Source organism: Triticum aestivum, chromosome 5B (genome assembly GCF_018294505.1).
Source record: "Triticum aestivum cultivar Chinese Spring chromosome 5B, IWGSC CS RefSeq v2.1, whole genome shotgun sequence".
In the NCBI taxonomy this organism is placed as follows: domain Eukaryota; kingdom Viridiplantae; phylum Streptophyta; class Magnoliopsida; order Poales; family Poaceae; genus Triticum; species Triticum aestivum.
In genome coordinates, this window is record NC_057807.1 from 231,299,035 (window position 1) to 231,315,480 (window position 16,446).

Here is a 16,446-nt window from a genome sequence, read left to right on the forward strand (position 1 = left end):
TTTGCTATGTTGCATAAAGAACAAAATTTGCCATATGTGTGAAGTAAACTTTTCATGACCAGTAAACTAAATTTCACATGGTCCATGAACTAATATTGCCATGGTCCATATACTAAAATTTTCCATGATATATAGACTAAATTTGGCATGGTCACATTGAAAAGAATTTTCACTATATTGCAAAATAAAATTACAATGGTCGTCAAATCACCACGATCTGTAAAACTACATTTGACATGCTCCATTAACTTAAAGCTTGACGAGGTCCCTGTCGATGTCAAAACCGGCGGATCTCGGGTAGGGGGTCCCGATCTGTGCGTCTTAGGCTAATGGTAACAGGAGGCAAGGGACACAATGTTTACCCAGGTTCGGGCCCTCTCGATGGAGGTAAAACCCTACTTCCTGCTTGATTGATATTGATGATATGAGTAGTACAAGAGTTGATCTACCACGAGATAGTAGAGGCTAAACCCTAGAAGCTAGCTTATGATGATTATGATTGTGATCGTCCCTCTAAGGACCAACCTCTCCGGTTTATATAGACACCGGAGAGGGCTAGGGTTTACATGGAGTCGGTTACAAGGAAGGAAATATAATAACCAGATCGCCAAGCTTGTCTTCCACGCAAAAGAGAGTCCCATCCGGACACGGGACGGAGTCTTGAGTCTTGTATCTTCACGCTCCAACAGTCCGGACGAAGCATATAGTCCGGTTGTCCGGATACCCCCTAATCCAGGACTCCCTCAGCAGCCCCTGAACTAGGCTTCAATGATGATGAGTCTGGCGCGCAGTCTTGTCTTTGGCATTGCAAGGTGGGTTCCATCTCCGAATACTCCAAAGTAATCATCGAACACTTGGACCGTGTCCGGATCTGCAAGATGATCCTCATACACCACCGTAGAGGGAATGATATTTCACAAATATAATCTGCTAAGAACTTTAGACAAAGCGACATGATACTACGGTCGAGTCATTATTCGAACCGTTTTTCCACAACCAGCCTCAGCGCTATCGCGAGGCGGTTTCCTCTGCATGTTTTATGAAAGCAGAGATTGTGTCCCCTTATTGCGGGATTCTCATCAATACGGGTACGAGTAACCCAAATGCACCGCCAATTACGGCGAGTGGAGAACGAGCGGGTTCCACTAGGCAAGTGGGGAGGCGCAAAAGCTTTGCCGCCCCTATAAAGAGATAAGATCTCTCCCTCTCTACCCACGCCTTTCCCCCTGCTAGTCCATTCCCTACGGCTTGAGCCCTAGCACCCAAGTACTCTTCTTGTCCACCGAAGAGAGGTTATCCGAAGATGTCCGGATCTGGAGCAGGAGGCAAATGGATGGCCTCTACCTTCCAGGAGAAGCATATCAAGAGGCTCTGAGAGGCCGGGTACCTGGCCAAAAAGATCGGCCACCGCCTTCCGCCGACGGGACAGATCGTCCCTACTCTGGAGTCTCACGAGAGGGTCGTGTTTCTTCCTCATTTTATCCGCGGGCTCGGGTTTCCCCTCCACCAATTCATTCACGGTATTATGTATTATTACGGGATTGACTTTCATGATCTGTCTCCCAATTCTTTCCTTAACATCTTGACGTTCATCGTCGTGTGTGAGGCTTTTCTCCGAATTTCACCTCACTTCGGCTTGTGGCTGAAGATTTTCAATGTGAAGCCTAAGGTGGTGAGTGGCGAGCACGCCGAGTGCGGCGGCACCATGGTGAGTAAGATGCCCAAGGTCATATGGCCGACGGGCGCCTTCAATGACTCCGTCAAGGAGTGGCAGCAGCAGTGGTTCTATATCACCGAACCGCGTGGCAAAAAGTGGGCTGCGGCTCCTGAGTTCAGATCCGGAGCCCCACTGCAGCTCACGTCCTAGCCCAAGAAGGGCCTGAACTGGTCCTCGCACAATGAGCTGTCACTGCTCCAGACGCGCGTCCAGAGTGTGGTCGACAAGGACGTCAAACTTGTCGACGTAGTCCAGGTGATGTTAGTTCGCCTGGTTCTCCCTTGCCAACGTCGAGCCTGCAATTTGTGGGAATACGACCCAACCAAGCATCAGACCCTTCGGGAGCTCTATGATTCCTCCCACAAGGATATCTGGAAGGTGCTCTTTAAGTCCGGCAAATCATGGCCGGACTCCACCGAGGACCGTGGGTATCAATTGTCTCATTCTGCAAGTTCAGTAAGTTACTGCTATGCTCTTGTCCATCCATGCTTCAGTTGGCATGTCCTGAGGGGGACACTTTTATCATGTTTTACCATAACCCCGGGGATGGATAAAAAAGGTGGAGCGGATACATTGTCCTGCCCCTCTGCCAGAGGAACCGGCCGGACCTCTTCTGACGAAGATGCTGGTCCCAGCGCCTTACGAGGCACCAAAGAAAGAGGCCTCCAAGAAGGCCAAAAAGACCCGGAGTAGCCTCCGTCGCCGCGATGCTTCGGACGCAAAATCCGATGACTCCAGCGACCATCCTTCTTCCGAAGACGAAGAGGAGGAGGCGGAGGAAGACAACCCTCCCGCAGGGGGTGGGAAGAAAAGGACGGCTTCCTCATCCCTGGAGGCCGAATCGCTGAAGAGGGGGAAAGGTTCCCTCCCGGAGGCATCCACCATGGCTGCTGATAGCAGCCCGGAGTGGGATCCCAGGGTCCAGCCCCTTGAAAAGTCGTAAGTATATGAAATCCGAACACGCATATGCATCCGGGGTTGTTTGGGTATAGTAGTTTTAACTATCACCATATTTCGTACAGCCCGACGAGGTCCCACGCCGGACGATCCTCATCGGAGGATTCGCTGAGCTCAGATGCCTCCAGAGGCCCCTTCCCCGAAGCCTAGGCACGACACCGAGGTATCGTCTAAGCGGGACCTAGACCAGGGGGGCATATCCCTGGGGCCGGACACACAGGAGCACCGACTCCTATGCGTGTCGATGGCGGGGGTGATCTTCAGTCCGGACCCCAGCCGGACACAGTCCTGGAGACCTTTGAAGCTTCCGGATCGGGTAAGCAGCCGCCTTTGGGGGGGCTTGCCTGTTCCGGCAGCTGCCTGTGCCCAAGCAGGGTTGCCGGGCGGCCTATCGACAGCGCTAAGAAGCGCGTCTATCATCGATGAACATCATGCCCTCATGGGCGCAGTGATTGAAAAGATTCAGTCCACTGAGAGCGTACTGAATGAATCATGCCTTAGTCTTATAAAGGGCTTTGAGGTATGTCTTCTAAGAAACCTTTGAGGAATTGTCATGATATGAGTAGTAGCCCCTGATACACTGCCCGGCGAAAGAGAGCCGAACAGGGGATCAAAATTTTCCGTTTTTGCAGGAGACTCAGCTAATGGCGTGTATCCCTTTGTTTGAAAATAGGCATCTGCAGGAACGTCCGTCGCTCATAGTGTGGAGGTGTTCGAACTAAAGCAGCGTCTGGAACGGGCCCAAGGGGAACTTGGCCACGTGAAGAAGTAGTTGGAGGACAAGCAAGGTATGCCGGAACCCTGTGCTAAGTAGAGCACAAATTAGAGTTGTGCCTAATTAAGATATTTGCATTGTATGCTCTAGGGGCGAGTGCTGAAATTGAGGCACTGAAGAAGGCTGTGGCCGAAGCCAATAATAAGGCCGCCGCCGAACAGGTTCTTCATGAGAAGCACGAGGCCAGGGTCATTGAAGCTGAGCGAGAGATCTTGGAGGCCGTGAAGAAAAGCGAGGGCTTGGAGCAGAGTCTAATAGGGAAAGAATCCGAACTCGCACAAGCTCTCCAAGCCGCGGAGGATGCTCGGGAAGAAGCCCAAGGTGCTTTGAGGGACATTCAGGAGGCCCGGAAGGTTGCGGGTGGTAAGGCCTTTTGTATTCATGGCCACTTTTACATAATAATGGGAGGAACTCTAAGCGATAAGATGAATTCTTGTTTTTCCAGGGGCGTTTGCAGATCTGCCTCGCAGCATATCAGATGCCGCCCAATTCTACCGGACCGAGGAGAAGAAGTCTGCGGAGAGGGATTTCTGGTCGCAGTATTTGGCGCCGAATTATCCGGTGCCCTTTATCGATCAGCTGAAGCAGCTGGTCGAACTTTACCAGGCGGCCGAACTAGCCATGAAGGACTTGGTTGTCCGGCTGTGGCCCATGGAGCCAATTCCGAGCAGTTACTTCGGACTCGTGAAGCGGATTGTTGGCGCCTGCCCTCGGCTTGATGTCATTAAGCGATTGGTATGTATAGAGGGTGCGCGCATGGCGTTTGCCCATGCGAAGGTGCATTGGGGGAAGCTTGATGCTGAGAAGCTGATGACTTAGGGGCCGCCGGAGGGTAAGGAGCATCGCAAGCCCGAGTTGTACTATGAAGGTGTACTAAAGGGAGCCTGCCTTGTGGCGGATAAGTGTACCAAAGACATTATATTTCCCTGAAGGCAGTCGTGCCGTTCTTTGTAATGTGGGATAATGGCACTTTTATTATTTATTGCCTGTTTTGTTTGAACGTTTGTTCTTCCTGTTCGGCTGTTTATTGTATGTAAATCCTGAGAGTTGGCCAGTCATCGGCTTTTGCCCCCACGTAAAAAGTACGGGGGTGTTCGGGACATACCTGAACACGCTTTATCCCATTGTTGGGTCCTTTTAAGGAGGTGTTTCTTACCACGAACCAGGCAATCGTACTATAGGGCTTTATCACTCTCACTTAGCCATAGGAATTCAAGTATGGTGGGCGCAACCCCTAGTGTTCGGAAAGCCGAACTACGGGCTCTATTGGCGCCTGATCGGAAGACCGATTCGTCGCACTTTGCATTTATAATGGCATTATGCGGAATAAATCTTTAAAGATTTTTACAACCTCTCGAACAGCTGACCAACTCTCGCCGTATCATGACTGTCGGTTTTCGGCTTTCTCTACTGAGGTGCTTGTCCAGAAGAACCGGGACACAATCGCAGTAGTTCTCCCAGTGCTCCTTAGCCGATGGGGCGGAACGTAAGGTACCAAAACATGGGAGCCGGGCAAACCCAGCCAATGACCCAAGACATGATTCGGAGCTGATGCATATAGTGCTATAAGTTCGGGGTGCCGAGCGACCGGAAAGGTGGTCGGACTTTATTGTCGTACTATGAGGCCCCTGGCATAATCGGGCATAACACAAGGCATGGGTGCCGTTTGTGACAAAGAGGCGTCGATGAGAAACTACAGCCGGTAAGTGTTATTTAAGTCTACGCATTGTAGTAAAATGACATGTCTATGCATACGAGTGCGGTTTATGCTTATGAAGGGGAGTATTTTGGGCGGAACCTATCGTGGCTGGGCTTGAGGAGGCTGTGTGTGGATCTGAGGTGTATCCGGACTGCCTGCCTTGTGCGTCCGAGCTGATTCCGCGTCGCCCGTCCTGTTCTGCGCCAAAGTTAGTCTGTAAAGGCAAATGCTTTAAAGGCAGGTGCATATACCGTTGTGGTTGGACCGCGGGTGCCCCAGCGGAGCCTGGCTGAACCATGCCATAAAGTAGTGCGGATTCCTCAATTGTTGTCCGAGCGTTTGGCTGCCAAATCAAAATTTGATAAACAGGCACGACTCGCTATTCCGGCGGCGGTATGATTTCCACTCTAAGGGTGGGGCTCGACCTTGCCCATAACTGTGACTATGTCACGCGGGACTGGCCTGATGTTCTGCCTCGTTGAATCTAGCCAACGTGGTTCGTCCCGGTAGTATGTGGTAATTACTATATAAGGGGATAATGCCGAAGACTTATTCTTCGGTGTGGTATTTGTGTGGTGATCCGAAGACAACCATTAGTATGGTGGGTCAGTTAAAACTTGGCCTTTGCACCTTGCATATTTGAGGAGATGTTATTGATAGTTGTATGCCTGTGGGGGCTCGTGTAAAATGGAGCCCCCAGGCTACTGGGTAGAAAGTGAGCGCAATAGAATTGCTATGCCTGGTGTTGTCCGGACGGTCGATGTGATTAGAGACGATCGGTCGTATTTTTGTAATGTGAGGGATCGTCCTCACCATGTTTGACTGGTCCTTTGTTGTTCGAGACCTCCCTTCATTGTTTCCGGCACGAGATCAGCCATTTTGTTTGGAATATCCTGCATTCTATATTGGTATGCTTGGCCGCCCTTCTTGGGGTACCATGAATTTCACATGGTTGATCGAATATGCTGCCTGGGCCGGATGGTCCTGAGCTGTTCTTTTTTCGCTGACCAGACTCGGGACCGCTGAATTCAGCACCAACTTCCCTGACTTGACGTTTATGACTATTGCGCCGAGGCTTGAGGATGCCTCCTCGTGTATCCTTCGTATTGTCTTGGACCGTAATGGTATGTTGATGTTGTTGTGTGTGCCTTAGGTTCTGCTTCTTAGGTTGAGGTAGCAAATTATGCCGTGTGTGCCCTTTGTCAGGGCGATCGAGTCTGTATTCCTCGGTGGCCAGGACCTTGGTCCATCTGTCCACGAGCAAATCTTGGTCAGCTTTAAGTTGCTGTTTCTTCCTTTGCAGGCTCCTTGCAATGGCCATGAGTCGTCGCTTGAAGCGAACTTGTTCCACGGGATCCTCAGGCACGCCGAATTCAGCATCACCGAGGCTTACCTTGTCTTCGGAGGGGGGTATATAGTTATTCCTCTCCAAGTATCCGACCATGGCCAGTTTGGTCTGCTTGAAGGCGGGCTGATCAGGGTTGTTTTCATTTTTGGCACTATCCGGATTGTTTTCGTCTCCTGTGCCAGTATCGTTGTGGCGGGGCTTGGAGCAGCGTTGCCGACGTCCATGCTTAGCTTTCTTCCCTGAGGGGTTATCCTCCATTTCCTCATCGCCAATGATTTTCTTCGGATTGTCCACCATATATATATATCATATGAGGAGGTGGCTGTCCACCGCCCTTTGAGCGGTGGTTCCTGTTCTTCTCCTGCATCATTGTCCATACCGTCGATGTCATCGGAGTCGAAGTCAAGCACGCCGGTTAAGTCCTCGACCGTGGCAATGAAGTGGGTGGTGGGTGGGCAACGAATTCCTTCGTCGCCCGCTTCCCACTCAACCCGGACATAGTTCGGCCAAGAGCCTCCTGTCAAAGAGGGAGACTTTAACGAATTCAGCACGTCGCTGAAGGGCGAGTGCTAGAAGATATCTGTTGCGGTGAACTCCATTGCAGGAGCCCGACCAGATTTGGTGGGCTCAAGGGGGCCGCGCAGACTAGAACCTACAACCAGATATGAATCTGGGGGTCCGGTGTCACACGCTTCTTTGGGGGCAAGGCCTGTGTTCGGCTCTACCGCCGATGAGTGTGCGGCCTGCGGGACGGGGTCCATCCACCCGTCCTTAGGCAACGCGGTGTGCTCCGGATTTAGGTCCGGGGCTACCGCAGGGGCGACATCCCGAGCATTGTCCGGCAGCAGGTCTAAGCCATGCTCATCGTGACTGTCCGGCGCTCCTGGCATAGGCCCAAATCCGTTGAAGATCAAGTCTCCGTGGATATCAGCCGTGTAGTTCAGGTTTTCGAACCTGACTTGGTGGCCAGGGGCATAGCTGTCGATCTGCTCCAGTTGGCCAAGCGAATTGGTCCGAAGTGCGAAGCCGCCGAACACGAAGATCTGTCCGGGGAGAAAAGTTTCACCCTGGACTGTGTTGTTGACGATTGAAGGAGCCACCGAGCCTTGCAGCGACGACATGGAGGAACTCTCAATGAAAGCACCAATGTCGGTGTCAAAACCGGCGGATCTCGGGTAGGGGGTCCTGATCTGTGCGTCTTAGGCTAATGGTAACAGGAGGCAAGGGACAAAATGTTTACCCAGGTTCGGGCCCTATTGATGGAGGTAAAACCCTACTTCCTGCTTGATTGATATTGATGATATGAGTAGTATAAGAGTTGATCTACCACAAGATCGTAGAGGCTAAACCCTAGAAGCTAGCCTATGATGATTATGATTGTGATCGTCCCTCTAAGGACCAACCTCTCCGGTTTATATAGACACCGGAGAGGGCTAGGGTTTACATGGAGTCGGTTACAAGGAAGGAAATATAATATCCGGATCGCCAAGCTTGTCTTCCACGCAAAGGAGAGTCTCATCCGGACACGGGACGGAGTCTTGAGTCTTGTATCTTCATGCTCCAACAGTCCGGACGAAGCATATAGTCCGGCTGTCCGGATACCCCCTAATCCAGGACTCCCTCAGTCCCATAAAAAGCATTTTTTTGCCATGTTGCAAATAAAGAAAATTGCCATGATCGACAAATTAAAAAGTTTGCCATGCTATCTTGAAGAAAAGAGTTTGCCATCGGATGCTACACAAAGTAGCCATCATGATATATAAATTTGAACATCAGATTTTATGAGAGCTATTTTGGCCATTGCAAAATTTGGAGACATGCCAAAATTTTGTTTGCTTGAAACAAAGCATGGCAATTGATAGAGTTGTCATGGGTGCAAGGAAAAAATTTACGAATTTTTTCTCTAAAAAACATGGCAAACTTATAGATTTGCCAAAAAGGTTTAATGTGATAATTTTGCCATGATAGCTATAATAAAATGCTGTTGGAGAGAATTTTCCATGCTACTGGCTGGCATATTCGACTAGAAATGGTGTGGTTGCACGACAATGGCCAATTGACAAAACAAACACAAGTCGATAAAGGCTTCTTCAAAACATTGAGTATATAACATAAGAAAGCTAGGCATTTCATCGAAAAATTCTAGTATACAACCTAAACTAATTCAGTACATAGCATACCCAGGCTAGCCAATTCATTCAAACAATTTCATCACACAACCTAAACTAACTTGCGCTACTTCAAAATTCTGAGAAATCATCAAATCCATCATCATTTATTGCAATGCAATAAGTTAGTTAGTATTAGTAAGCCATGTGAGAGATGGCAAAAGTACCTTTTGTAAGCTGATGCGTGATATTTTGAGTATAATCAAATCATTGCTTAAATCAAATAATCCTAGAATTTTTGAGAAAATCACTCCAATATTGCAAGTAATGACCAATGAATGCGAGATATTGCAAAATCCTTTGTTTAACGTGGTTCCGTGGGAAAAGGGCCCCGACATGAAAGGACATCATCATATATAAGCCAATACGAAGTTTGGTAGAAGAGGCAAGTCAACTGGAGGCGCACCAGGCTCAACATAATGCAAGAAGGCACACGGTATGAGTGTGGCCGCTTCTACTGCCGCTCGTACCACTTGCTGTCTGCTCTAGATGGTCCACTTGACCAACATTTATAAAATGATCGATGCCAGAATATCAACATAGAGAGCAACATTCGCAATACGGAGAACCAGAACCAATTTTACAACCCTAGCCGCCACCATCATCACCACAATCATTCTCTCCAAGTTAGTCATACTTGTAATAAGTTTATCACATCTGACAAACATTGTAAGACATATTATCAATAAACCATTCATCTTCGTGTCCTCTTCAATGAGTTCATCTTGCGATCTGATAGCCATGCATGAGTAATTTGGTAAGGCAATGGGTTGAGGCAATGCCTTGCAACCCGATGTATTTGTGCAACGGATCGTTGGAATGATTTTGTGTATTTGACATTATTTGTATGTATCCAATTGCAACGGAGTTGTCTCTTGTCTTCTTCTCGTTCTAAGGCCCTGCAGGTACCTACGATTCCATAGATCGATCAAGGAGAAGGTAAAGAGTGAGGAGGACGTGGAACGTTATCCCAAGCAATAGTGAGAGAAGGGGTTGGTATGGCAACAGAAACCTATTCATTGGGGACGAATGAGATGTAGTAATTAAATTCCCAATGCTTTGTTTGAATGTTTATTCTTAATAACTGAGGTAAGCCCCTTGCGGTGGTAAGGGCCATTGACTGGACAACTGACTCTTGATGTAGGTCGCGCACCGGTTAATACGAACTTTGAACGCATCCCCCACATCACCGCTTCGCAAGCAAATCATAGCGGTTGTATTCCAAAGCTATGTTTATTATCAAGATGAGATCCCATACACAAATATAAGATCGTGAGAGTAAGACCTCATACACATGTCTGTTTTAATACTAGTGTTTATTTATACCCAAAAATGTTGTTAAAGGTCCGGTGGGAAAACTGGAATTTTAGTAATAACTTGTCAGAGCCTTTATCATAGTGCACATCCTCTCGTGGGTTTGATAACTCATGTCCACTTCTTGGGGAAAAGGCATGCGAACCTTCTTTTATCCAAACTGAATCTCAAAGGACATCACAAACCATGGCTGCCTGCTAGCCCATTGATGCACATAAGTTGCTGCTAATCCTCGCGAGCTACCATGGTCGGTTGGCGATGCTCACCTTGAACTGCAAAAGAAAGGCGTGTACTCCATCAACAGGACCATACCTCCGTGGGCATCACGTCGATGCGTGACGGAGGCGACGAGATCACATCGAGCAACTTGGGGAAGCCCGGTGCCCCGTAGCAGCGTGTCGAGCTCTACCACCGGCGATGCCGAGCCACCCCCGCACAGCTCCGGCCACCCCCTCTCCAACACACCATCAGCAACCGCCCACAACGTCGTTGCGGTTGACTGCCTTACACTCGAGCCAGACAATACAGACCCGGAGTGCGGCGGCATGTGCCTTGGAGTCGACGAGGAGCACACAAAGGGAGGCGACCTTGACAGTCGCCACGGCGTCGCGGGCGAGCAGCTCTGTCTCCGCCCACGACGTGCAGTGGCTCCCAAATATCTCCGTTGGCCGCACCGGGCACCGATCACCGCGGCAACATCTAGTGCCGTACGTGTTCACCCCCATCTCAATGATGGGACGGGGCCACGGGCTGCGATGGTGTCGCATGGCGCGGGTACGAATGCTGGAGTGCCGCGACGGGATGGGAGGAAGCTTGGCGGAGGGGGAATGAGATGATTTGGGCAGCGAGGAATGAGAACAGACTAGGAGAGTGCGAGGGGGAGGGCGGGAGAACATTAGTTCGCTCACGTCCCATCGAATGACTAAAAAATCGGACGTGGCCATATACCTGCGTCAAGATCTGAGCTATAGGATCGAACAGGAGGAGAAACGTCCATCCTGAGACATAAAAAATCGGACATCAAGATTTTAACATTTGGGATCATCTAATGCCGTTGGTTGAGCAATCGCGAAATTTTGGTTAAGCTCAAGGTGAACGTAATTTAGAGCATCTCCAACAGCCGCGCTATTCATAACCCACAAGTATAGGGGATCGCAACAGTTTTCGAGGGTAGAGTATTCAACCCAAATTTATTGATTCGACACAAGGGGAGCCAAAGAATATTCTCAAGTATTAGCAGCTGCGTTGTCAATTCAACCACACCTGGAAACTTAGTATCTACAGCAAAGTGTTTAGTAGCAAAGTAATATGATAGTGGTGGTAACAGTAACAAAAATAAAGACAGTAAAAGTAATGTTTTTGGTATTTTGTAGTGATTGTAACAGTAGCAACGGAAAAGTAAATAAGTGTAAACTAGTATATGGAAAACTTGTAGGCACCGGATTAGCGATGGATAATTATGCCGGATGTGGTTCATCATGTAGCAGTCATAACATAGGGTGACACAGAACTAGCTCCAGTTCATCAATGTAATGTAGGCATGTATTCCGTATATAGTCATACGTGCTTATGGAAAAGAACTTGCATGACATCTTTTGTCCTACCCTCCCGTGGCAGCGGGGTCCTATTGGAAACTAAGGGATATTAAGGCCTCCTTTTAATAGAGAACCGGAACAAAGCATTAGCACATAGTGAATACATGAACTCCTCAAACTATGGTCATCACCGGGAGTGGTCCCGATTATTGTCACTTCGGGGTTGCCGGATCATAACACATAGTAGGTGACTATAGACTTGCAAGATAGGATCTAGAACACACATATATTCATGAAAACATAATAGGTTCAGATCTGAAATCATGGCACTCGGGCCCTAGTGACAAGCATTAAGCATAGCAAAGTCATAGCAACATCAATCTCAGAACATAATGGATACTAGGGATCAAACCCTAACAAAACTAACTCGATTACATGATAAATCTCATCCAACCCATCACCGTCCAGCAAGCCTACGATGCAATTACTCACGCACGGCGGTGAGCATCATGAAATTGGTGATGGAGGATGGTTGATGATGACGACGGCGACGAATCCCCCTCTCCGGAGCCCCGAACGGACTCCAGATCAGCCCTCCCGAGAGAGATTAGGGCTTGGCGGCGGCTCCGTATCGTAAAACGCGATGATTTCTTCTCTCTGATTTTTTCTCCCCGAAAGCCAATATATGGAGTTGGAGTTGGCGTCGGAGGGCCACCAGGGGGCCCACGAGGTAGGGGGCGCGCCCAGGGGGGCGCCCCCACCCTCGTGAGCAGGGTGTGGGCCCCCTGGTCTTCATCTTTTGCGAGGATTTTTCTTTATTTTTTCTAAGGTGTTCCGTGGAGTTTCAGGACATTCCGAGAATTTTTATTTTCTGCACAAAAAACAACACCATGGCAGTTCTGCTGAAAACAGCGTCAGTCCGGGTTAGTTCCATTCAAATCATACAAGTTAGAGTCCAAAACAAGGGCAAAAGTGTTTGGAAAAGTAGATACGACGGAGACGTATCAACTCCCCCAAGCTTAAACCCTTGCTTGTCCTCAAGCAATTCAGTTGACAAACTGAAAGAGAAAAAGAAAAACTTTTACAAACTCTGTTTGCTCTTGTTGTTGTAAACATGAAAAGCCAGCATTCAAGTCTCAGCAATTATTATGAACTAACCATACTCACAATGACACGTAGGTCTCACAATTACTCATATCAATAGCATAATCAGCTAGCGAGCCATAATAGCAAAACTCGGATGACAACACTTTCTCAAAATAATCATAACATGATATAACAAAATGGTATCTCGCTAGCCCTTTCTGAGACCGCAAAACATAAATGCAGAGCACCTTTAAAGATCAAGGACTGACTAAACATTGTAATTCATGGTAAAAGAGATCCAGTCAAGTCATACCCAATATAAACCAATAATAATGAATGCAAACGACAGTGTGCTCTCCAGCGGGTGCTTTTTAATAAGAAGGGTGATGACTCAACATAAAAGTAAATAGATAGGCCCTTCGCAGAGGGAAGCAGGGATTTGTAGAGGTGCCAGAGCTCGGTTTTGAAATAGAGATAAATTATATTTTGAGCGGCATACTTTCATTGTCAACATAACAACTAAAAGACGACGATATCTTCCATGCTAAACAGATTATAGGCGGTTCCCAAACAGAATGGTAAAGTTTATACTCCCCTTCCTCCACAAGCATCAATCCATGGCTTGCTCGAAACAACGAGTGCCTCCAACATTCAACGGGTCCCAAGGGGAGTTTTGTTTGCAGTTATTTTGATTTAGTTTGCACAAAGCATGGGACTGGGCATCCCGGATACCAGCCATTTTCTCGTGAATGAGGAGCGGAGTCCACTCCTCTTGAGAATAACCCGCCTAACACGGAAGATAAGGGCAGCTCTAGTTGACATATGAGCTATTCGAGCATGCAAAACAGAATGTTTATTTGAAGGTTTAGAGTTTGGCACATACAAATTTACTTGGAACGGCAGGTAAATACCGCATATAGGTAGGTATAGTGGACTCATATGGAATAACTTTGGGGTTTAAGGAGTTTGGATGCACAAGCAGTATTCCCGCTTAGTACAGGTGAAGGCTAGCAAAAGACTGGGAAGCGACCAACTGAGAGAGCGACAACAGTCGTAAACATGCATTAAAATTAATTCACACCGAGTACAAGCATGAGTAGGATATAATCCACCATGAACATAAATATCATGAAGGCTATGTTGATTGGATTCAACTACATGCATGAACATGTGCCAAGTCGAGTCACTCAATGCATTTAAAGGAGGATACCACCCCATCATACCACATCATAATCATTCTAATAGCATGTTGGCACGCAAGGTAAACCATTATAACTCATAGCTAATCAAGCATGGCACAAGCAACTATAATCTCTAAATGTCATTGCAAATATGTTTACTTCATAATAGCTGAATCAGGAACGATGAATCATCATATTTACAAAAACAAGAGAGGTCGAGTTCATACCAGCTTTTCTCTTCCCAATAAGTCCATCATATATCATCATCATTGCCTTTCACTTGCACGACCGAACGGTGTGCATAATAATAAGAGTGCACGTGCATTGGACTAAGCTGGAATTTGCAAGCATTCCACTCAAGAGAGAAGACAAGTAATATGGTCTCTAGGTTTAAATAATCAATCATGCATATAAGAGCCACTAAGCATTTTCAATATGGTCTTCTCGACCCCCAAAGAAAGAAAAAGAAATAAAAACTATTTACACGGGAAAGCTCCCAACAAGTAAAAAGAAGAATGGGAAATATTTTTGGGTTTTCTTTTTAATTCTACTACAAGCATGGAAAGTGAACTAACTAATTTTTTTGGTTTTTCTTAAAGTTTATCAAACACACAAGAAGAAAGCAGAAAAAGAAATTTAAACTAGCATGGATAATACAATGAAAGAGTATGAGCACCGACATCTAGCAATGAGTGTGTGTGAACATGAATGTAATGTCGGTGAGAAATACGTACTCCCCCAAGCTTAGGCTTTTGGCCTAAGTTGGTCTATTGCCAGGGATGGCCTGGCGGATATCCGTAGGTGAAGCTGGGGTCGTAGTATGATGAAGAAGACTCCGGCTGCCACTGGATGGCAGCCTCCTATGAATCCCAAGAATAAACAGATAGTCGTGGAGGCTCATCTTGTGGCTCCGGGGCTGGTGCAGGGTTCCGATAGGCTTGAACAGCCGACCACGGAACGATGTGAGGTTCTGCAAACAAGTTAAACAAAGAAGGAGCAGGCAAGGTGATAGTCTCAGGGTGATGTTTATCAAAGTATAATTTATATTTGAGCTCCCCATCGCGACTCTTAACAAGAAAATCATGCGCTATCATACTCTTGTAATCTAAATAAGCGCGGGGCAGCGCTGTTTCTTCTTTCTCTGCATGCCTAATAGGTATTTCAAAATGTTCAGCTAGGCGTGAAGCATAAATGCCTCCAAAGATGGGGCCCTTAGTACGGTTCAAACTTAACCGTCTAGCAACAATTCCACCCATACTAACAGAGTTATCGTGGTATAAACCATGGAGCAAAATAATAATATCAGGAATGCTAAGGTTCCCACAGTTCCCGCGTCCAATTAAGCAACGACTAGGAAATAAGGCAAAGTAGCGTAAAACAGGATAATGTATGCTAGTGATCCTTGCATCAGAAACCTTCCTGGTTTCTCCCACCGTGATAGTGTTGACAAAAGCTTCTAATTCGTTACGATGGGGTTCATCTAAGGTGCCCTCAAAGGGTATTCTGCAAACCTCGCAGAATTCTGCTAATGTCATCTCTTTAACAATGTCATATAAATAAAACTCTACTGTTGGAGGTGATTTCTTAGGGAAAAAGTAGAAGTTTTGCACAAAAGTATTTGTGAGTAAGAGATACTGATGACGTTGGTCGTTGAGGAAGTTGGTGAGGCCGGCGTTCTCAATCAATAAATAGAAATCCTCATAAATCCCGGCTCTCCTCAAGAAGTCATCGGAATGCCATTCACAAGGCCGGACCTCCGCGGTGCGAGGTAAATTAAATTTGGGCTTCTCCTCTTCTTCCTTTTGTTTTTCCTTAGAGCTTCGGCTCGACGAGCCCCTCAAAAGTCTTTTCATTATTTCTGAAACAATCTGAAATTTTTAGTAACTTCAAATAAAAGTGAACCAACTTCAATAAAATTGATAGCAACAACTCCCACAAGTGCCTAGAGCCTATATCAAACATTGGAACTACTTGGAACCGTATAAATTTGACATGCAAGCTCAAGAACATGGTCACCTATGCAGCACAAATTTGCAAAAATTAAAGCACTAGAACAAAAACTAATTGGACCAATGGAGGAGTCACATACCAAGGAACAATCCCCCCAAGCAGTTTTGCGAAAGGTGCTCTGAGCAAGGAGATCGAAAATCACAACAACGGGGGCTGGAACTCGTGCTTGAGTTGGTTCGTGTTTGTGTGAGGCAGAGGAAGAAGATGGGTGCAGGAATAAGTGGAGGAGGGCCACCGTGGGCCCACGAGGCAGGGGGGCGCACCCAGGGGGTAGGGCGCGCCCTCCACACTCATGGCCAGGTGGCAGCTCCCCCCGTGGTAATTTTTGCACAGTAAATTCTCAAATATTCCCGAAAAAATCATATTAAATTGGCATGGCATTCTGAGGACTTTTATTTTCGGGATATTTTTATATTGCACGGATAAGTCAGGAAACAGACAGAAAATTACTATTTTACTTTATTTCTACTAAATAACAGGAAATATAAAGAGGGTACAGAAGGTTGTGCTTCTAGTTTCATCCATCTCGTGATCATCAAAATGAACCCACTAACAAGGTTGATCAAGTCTTGTTAACAAACTCATTCCGAATAATCCCGGAACCGGAGAAATTTCGAATGACACTAAGTTACCTCAACGAGGATATGAAAATCCCC